This window comes from Cupressus sempervirens, chromosome 1 (assembly GCF_028749045.1).
Source record: "Cupressus sempervirens isolate cs-2001-9-10 chromosome 1, ASM2874904v1, whole genome shotgun sequence".
Lineage (NCBI taxonomy): Eukaryota > Viridiplantae > Streptophyta > Pinopsida > Cupressales > Cupressaceae > Cupressus > Cupressus sempervirens.
The window spans coordinates 383,071,863-383,078,745 of record NC_143118.1 but is presented as its reverse complement, the minus strand read 5'-3'; the positions used below and the strand labels follow the sequence as shown (position 1 = coordinate 383,078,745).

General features: G+C 33.9%; 1 pseudogene; it reads left to right on the top strand.

Annotated features, from left to right (window-relative positions):
* The first annotated feature begins 696 nt into the window (after window positions 1-696).
* LOC149577879 (leucoanthocyanidin reductase pseudogene) lies at window positions 697-1,968 on the top strand (annotated as a pseudogene).
* Window positions 1,969-6,883: the final 4,915 nt, after the last annotated feature.

Genomic DNA, 6,883 nt, shown 5'->3' with positions numbered 1-6,883 from the left:
GTCGACACGATCATGAACATCGACCCCTCGATCCTCCACAACTGCTATACAAAATGTTACTTTAATCCAAACACCAATTGCAATTACATATAAAAAATTTAATAGCAAATGTATACCTCCACCACTGGGATGCACATCATGCAAACCTTCGGCATCCACAGATTGTGTAGAAGGATTTTCAGGCTGCATTCCAACATCCTATGCATTGTTATCATTGCTTGCTTAAAATAGATATACTCACTTTATATTGGAACTTAACATCAAATAGAATAATTGGTAAAGTATTCAATTTGAAATAAATTTCATTTAGCTTATTTACCTGTGGCTCAGATACATCATTATTAGAACCTTCCACACTGATTTTAGCTCGTAGCCGTTCAGCCATGGCTCTATAGCCTTGTTGGAAGCCAATTCTCTTATCCTCTTCTATGAGGCATCTCTTGAACTCTAAGCCCTATATTTTTGCGTGGTATGGTGAATTTTACTTGCAATGTTTCATCAACCAATGGAGGGTAGTTAAAATATCAACAACAAATCATCTATATCCATCACAATATAATAGGAGAAAAATTGAGCAGTTTTGATGGAGCAATCTACTATATAAATGTTGTGTGTTTGTATGCTTTGCTTGTACCAACATATTTTCTCCGAATTCTTATGTTGGGTAAGAGTTAGTTTAGCTCTTTGGAAATAAAAATGGCTGCAAGTGCTGCTGCATTCCCTCATTCTTTCAATCACTGCCTTTATTCTCAACTATTGGAGGAAAATTCAGTCTCAACCATGGCCTCCATTTGTGAGATTTCTTCATATGAGGATTTTGTGAACGAAGAGAAAAGTAAAATATTAGTGATTGGAGCCACTGGTTATATTGGTCACTTTGTTGCTCTTGCAGCTGTAAATGCAGGCCATTCTACCTATGCTCTCATTAGACCCATCACTGCCCATGATTCTGCCAAAGAAAAGTGCCTCCATGAATTGAAAGATTCTGGTGTTAACATTGTCTATGTATGTCACTAGCTCTGTTCATAACTAAGATTTTGTGGTAGATATGTATGGCACAGTTGTAAAGTGTGTGTACTTGTTTAAAATATTGATTTTACAGACTATAGATTGTTTTAATTGGTCATATAGGTTTAGAATATATGATTAAGCTTTTCTTGTTTGTTCATGGTAACTACTATTGTAGCTGTTTGCTAAATTGTTAGATAGTGGTCATCTCACAAATAATCATGTTTGACTGTCTTGTTTTGAAGTTGGGTATTTAGAAATTATGTTAAGAAGGGGTGTTTGGTCAGTGATCTCCTTATCAATGAGTCTAATTTGGTTGGGATCATGAGCTATATTATAGTTGTAAAAATTTGTGTTGTAATGGGTTTTATTAATGTCTACATGTTCTGTAATGGGTCTTATTAATGTGCATGTATATTATAATGGGTGTTCTGCAAGGAGATTTAAGTGATCATAATTCAATGGTAAAGGCCATGCAAGGCATTGATATTGTTATTTCAATTGTGGGCAGTGGTCAACTTACAGATCAGCTTAAGATTGTAAATGCCATTAAAGAAATTGGCACTATTAAGGTCAGAACATAGGACCCTAACATTATTACCATGAATGCTTGTTAACTGTAATAGACTTAAGAATTGTTGAACTTTGTTGCAGAGGTTTCTTCCTTTAGAATTTGGGCATGATACAGATAGAGCCAATCCAATAGAACCAGGGCTAAGCTTTTACAAAGAAAAGAGAGTTGTTAGGAGGGCAATTGAGGCATCCAACATTCCATACACTTACATCTGTTGCAATTCTATTGCTGGGTGGCCTTACTTTTATCATACCCATCCCTCTGAGCTTGATCCTCCCCAAGATCAGTTTGAAATCTATTGAGATGGAAACATCAAGGGTGAGATTTTAAATAATGTCATATTAGTAACTGAAGGAATCTTAACTAATCTAGATTGCAGAGTCTAACTTCAATTGTTGAATTGTTTATATTGAATATGAAAATCCACTACTGTTATTATATTCTATTGACCTATTTATAATTGATGAGCTAAATAAGGGAGTCCTAGCATTTCTGATCATATTATATAAAAAATTTGATATAATTTTTCATTTACTAATACTTACAACTCTTGCTTGAAGTTTTGAAAAACCACCAGAGCTGAGCTTGTGTGTCTCGTGCTTTTCTAGTCGTGCCTTTGTTAACTTTGATGTGTCAGGCAATCTATGAAAAGTTTGAAATATGTTAGATAGTATAAATATAGAGGTTAATTAGTACATAATTAGATTCTCAACAATATTACATACCTTGCTATACTCTCCACTGGTGTAATATTATTGCCAACATAATGTGCTCCCTCTTTATTGACATCCACGGAGGAATGTTATTGTTGATAACAAAAATAGGCCACACCAAGTAAATAGATCTCATCTCTCCAAATGGATTGACACCGTCCACTACCAATGAAAGCCTAAGATTATGAGGTTCTTCTTTGAAGTGTTGCCACTTTTCCTCTATGTGGATAAATGTTGAACCATTCGCAGGGATTCGAATAATGTCATCTCAACTTCTATCGCGTGCATGATAATCTATAAATTGAGCCAAGCTACTACACCTGAATAATTGTCGCATCCGTGGAATAATGGGGATGTAACGAAGAACCGTTTGAGGCACCTTTTTTATTAGTTGATCTGTTTGATATCTACTCGTATGACATACAGGGCATTGTGTTGCAAATTCATGTTCTTTATAATATATAATATGATCATTGGGACAAGCATGTATTGCTGCATACTCCATTCCAATATCTTTCATAACAATAGTTAATTCTCAATATGAGCGAGGTAGAATATTTGATGATGGTAATAGAAACTCGCCTATAAATCTACAAAAAAAAATATAAGTTGTTAATATAAACAATATTAGTGGTACATTATTCACCCTTTGTTAACTATAAAGACATATATGACATACCTTAACATACGTGACATTGTTATGTTGGATAAACCATTCATAACGTTCAAGTTCAACAACAACAATACAGCAAAGAGAAGAGTTGTTTGGGAGTCTTTATATAGGGGCTCATATGCCTTCTGAAGTAGAGGTACGTCGAGGCTATCATCATCATCATCATGATCAGATACGCTTGGACTAGATGTGTCATGGATCAATGTATTTATACCATCCTCTTCAATTGTGTTTTTTGGTGCATGATCATCATCTTCCATGGGATCATTATCTTCACCTTGGATATTTGCACCTCCATGTTCCTCCACTTCGAAAACCATATTCTTCAAATTGTTGTGGTTCATATCATGTACTTCCCTGGGAAGATCAACCTATATAAAATTTATTAACATAAATAAACCATGATCATCAACTCATCATCAAGTGTTTTCATATGTATATAAATTGTTAAAATGATATAATGAACGACTTACCAGTGGATGATAGTCATGCCCCCCTTCAATGTGACTATTCTCCCTACAATGTCTCTTAACTGTTTTGATTAGCAGTCTTCTACGGTTTAAGCCCTTACAAATATTGCAAGGACAATAACATTTTCCATCACCTTTTCTTTTCAAGTTAGACCACAATCTAGCGATTGTCTCCCTATTTTGTTCTTCACTTATATTATCTGACATGATCGTTCTTTGTAGGAAGAAAAAATTGGGCTATGAAAACTTCGGTCTAAAACTTTCACAAACTAAGCAAAACTGTCAAAAGTACACAAATCTTCTTAGACCTAGCTAAATACTTTAATATTTTAAAAATACTTTCCTTGACTTTATTCCTAAGATTAATTGTAAAACTTTGACCAACCACCTGAAGGTCTTATTTCAAGAGACCTTACAACATTAAGCCACTAAAAGCAATTTCAAAATGTATAAGCTAAAAGTCTAGTTAAAATATACATTAGAATAAAAAAAAAACAATTTTCATACCCGAGCACATGGCTATAACTCGTGCAACGGCCTTCTTGCTTAGCTGTAGAAGCTCTCCGGCAATCAAATTATACAAACTACAAGGCCTAACAAAAATTTCAAAACATATAAGCTAGAAGTCTAGTTAAAATATACATTAGATTAGATTAAACAATAGCAAGCAATGTTATTCAGAATTAGATTCAACAAACCTTAGCAGTGTAAATAGCCATCTCCTCTAAACTGGACTCCAGACATGAGGGGGCATTCACATACTCTTCTGCTAAAGGTATCCTGAAGAACAAAAGCCACTATTCTTGAGTTTGTGAATTGCACCTCGAGATGAATGAAGCTTAAAAGGAATGAAAATTGTTTTCATACATTTAAATCAGGATGTAATATTTATTCATAAGTATATACCTTGCAAGCACTTAAAATTGTTGTTATATGTGTTGCAGGAAAAGAAGAAGTTTATACTTATGTGTATAGACACACTTCCTGTATGCGATCCAAAGCTCAAATGTTATCAAGTGTGTCCAATGATGGGGAGAGACCTCTGTGTAAGTAGAAGATCTGCAATGAAACAAAAAAAAAGAAAATTTTCTTATAGTAAGAACAAGTTTGTTGTGCTACACAGGGTACCAACAAAATAGTGTATAATATCTTTTTCTTTACCTGGCTTTCAATTTAGCATGAGAGCCTTTAATAGAAAATCCAAGTTGATAACATATTTAACAAGAGCTGCAGGGCAGCATAGTTCCTGCGTAAGTCCAAGAAAATGTGTGAGGATTGACATAGATTTGCGTAAGTCCAAGAAGATGTGTGAGCATTGACATAGATTTTGTGAACATTTTCTATGTAATGAAGATTTTACTGCAAATGGAATGAACCTAGGGGTCGATTGGTAAATTGATTATTTGTATTAAATGGTGTAAAATTGAAACTAAAACCATTTCAACTGGCCACACCAATCATGGACTGTTCCTCCATATGTTATAATACTTTCATCATATATCACAAATATGAAATAGAATATGTAGCACACTGAAATAAAGCATTAAAAGATAGTGTCTAAATGTAATTAAATATATGGAACTAGTTATAAGAATATGTACAAATCAATCAGAATGGGTTGAAATCAGTGCATCTTACTTCAGCATTTCATGTAACACAACCAAATCCAAAAGAAATCTCGCAGACAAACTACTTGAGATTTATAACCTTTATCTTCCAATATCCAATGGCTCCTTATAGGCGTTAATACAAAGAAGCCAACTATCAAAAACTGTGGCAGTGATAAACATTTTGAAAAATAACATTGTATTAGGTATAAATAAAAAACAGTGAAGAATGGTGTAGACTTGTAGCCAGAAGATAACACAGTGAAAATTGATGAGCTCTTTGTTATCACCCACCTCAAAGAAATGTGCATATCAACTCCAAGTGTCAAATGTCAGCTGTAAGTGCAACAATGCAAGTGCAATAATACGTGTGTTGAAAATATGATTTTTTCTTGATTGATTCGTGATAGTTCGATAATTTTTGAATCTTTTGGTTTGCCTTTTTTTTACTAAGAAGATTTTTACTACTATGGTAGATACTAGGAAACCACTGCAAACTTTTGTTTACATAAAATATAATGCCATGATCAATAATGTTACAGGCTCTTTTAAAAAGAGAGAATTACAATTAACTCTTGAAATGAGTTGGCCTATTACAATTAACTTTATCAATGTGCTAGACTATTAAAATTTTGATTGGAATTACACGATATAACAATGCACTTGCAGTCTGGTCTATTGCAAATTGACCACTGTTTCCAAAAGAATATGTTGCATTTTATTCCATTACACAGAATATGATACTGCGAGCCTGCATTCCCTCTCAAAAACCACACTGTATTATGGTTATGGAACATAACTCAGGAATTTGACTTCAATTCTTTTGGCATCTTTGCTGCTCTTGTAGAAAAAAATGATATTGCAAATATATAACCATGTAGCTCAAGACAAAATTGTAAACCTGCTATATTATAAAACTCGTTGCAACCATACAAACTCAACAAGAGAATCATCCATAGGACAATGCAGGGCTGTTGTGCCTCCTACCAACATTCCTTAGGGTGAACTAAAGCAATAACGAACTCAGATCACCTTGAAAAAAGAAGCGACTAGGTTACCCCCAAATTTTCTCAACAATTGGGTTGCTGCCATCAAGCAAACCCATAGTTAAAGAAAGCGGTCAGAGCAATTAGTTGAAAATTCCACTTGAATGTATTATATTATATTCCCAAATAGGGATAATAGAAACATAAATATTTCCAAAAATAGGGCATAGAAAAATTTGAAAATTTACTTGTAACTAAGAAATTTAACAACCAACTCAGATTTATAATCAGATTTATTGATCTTATTTTTCTGCTAGAATAAATAATCACTGAACTTGGGAAAGTGCAAAAAATCCCTTTAATTCTACTCAAAAAATTTAGAAATGGATTACATTGATTTCCTCTTATTGTCCTTAGATAAAGATGATTAAAATATGTAGATAAAGATACAAATTTCTTAGTGTTGATCTTCAAACCTTATCCGTTCTCAGAAAAACTTTCAAACCACCTTGTCAAACTCCCCATAAATCAGTGCCAGGTCTGATAATCTTGTCCTTTTTCTTGCTGTCCTCAATGATGATCAGAAGTATGAAGATACCTTTCTGTAGGAAGTCCAAATCCGAACTTGTAACTCTAAATTTACATCTTAATCATTGTCCCTATGAAGATACCTTGCTGTAGGTAGTCCAAATCTGAACTTACAACTCTGAAGTTACCTCTTGATCCTCCCCAAACCTAGTAAATAATTGCAGCCCTAAAATATGATGTACCAAGGTTTTATAAACCAAATATTTTACACAGTATCACCCCATTCTTACTAGGGGGAAGCCCAGATGTCCCTTTGAACCCAAG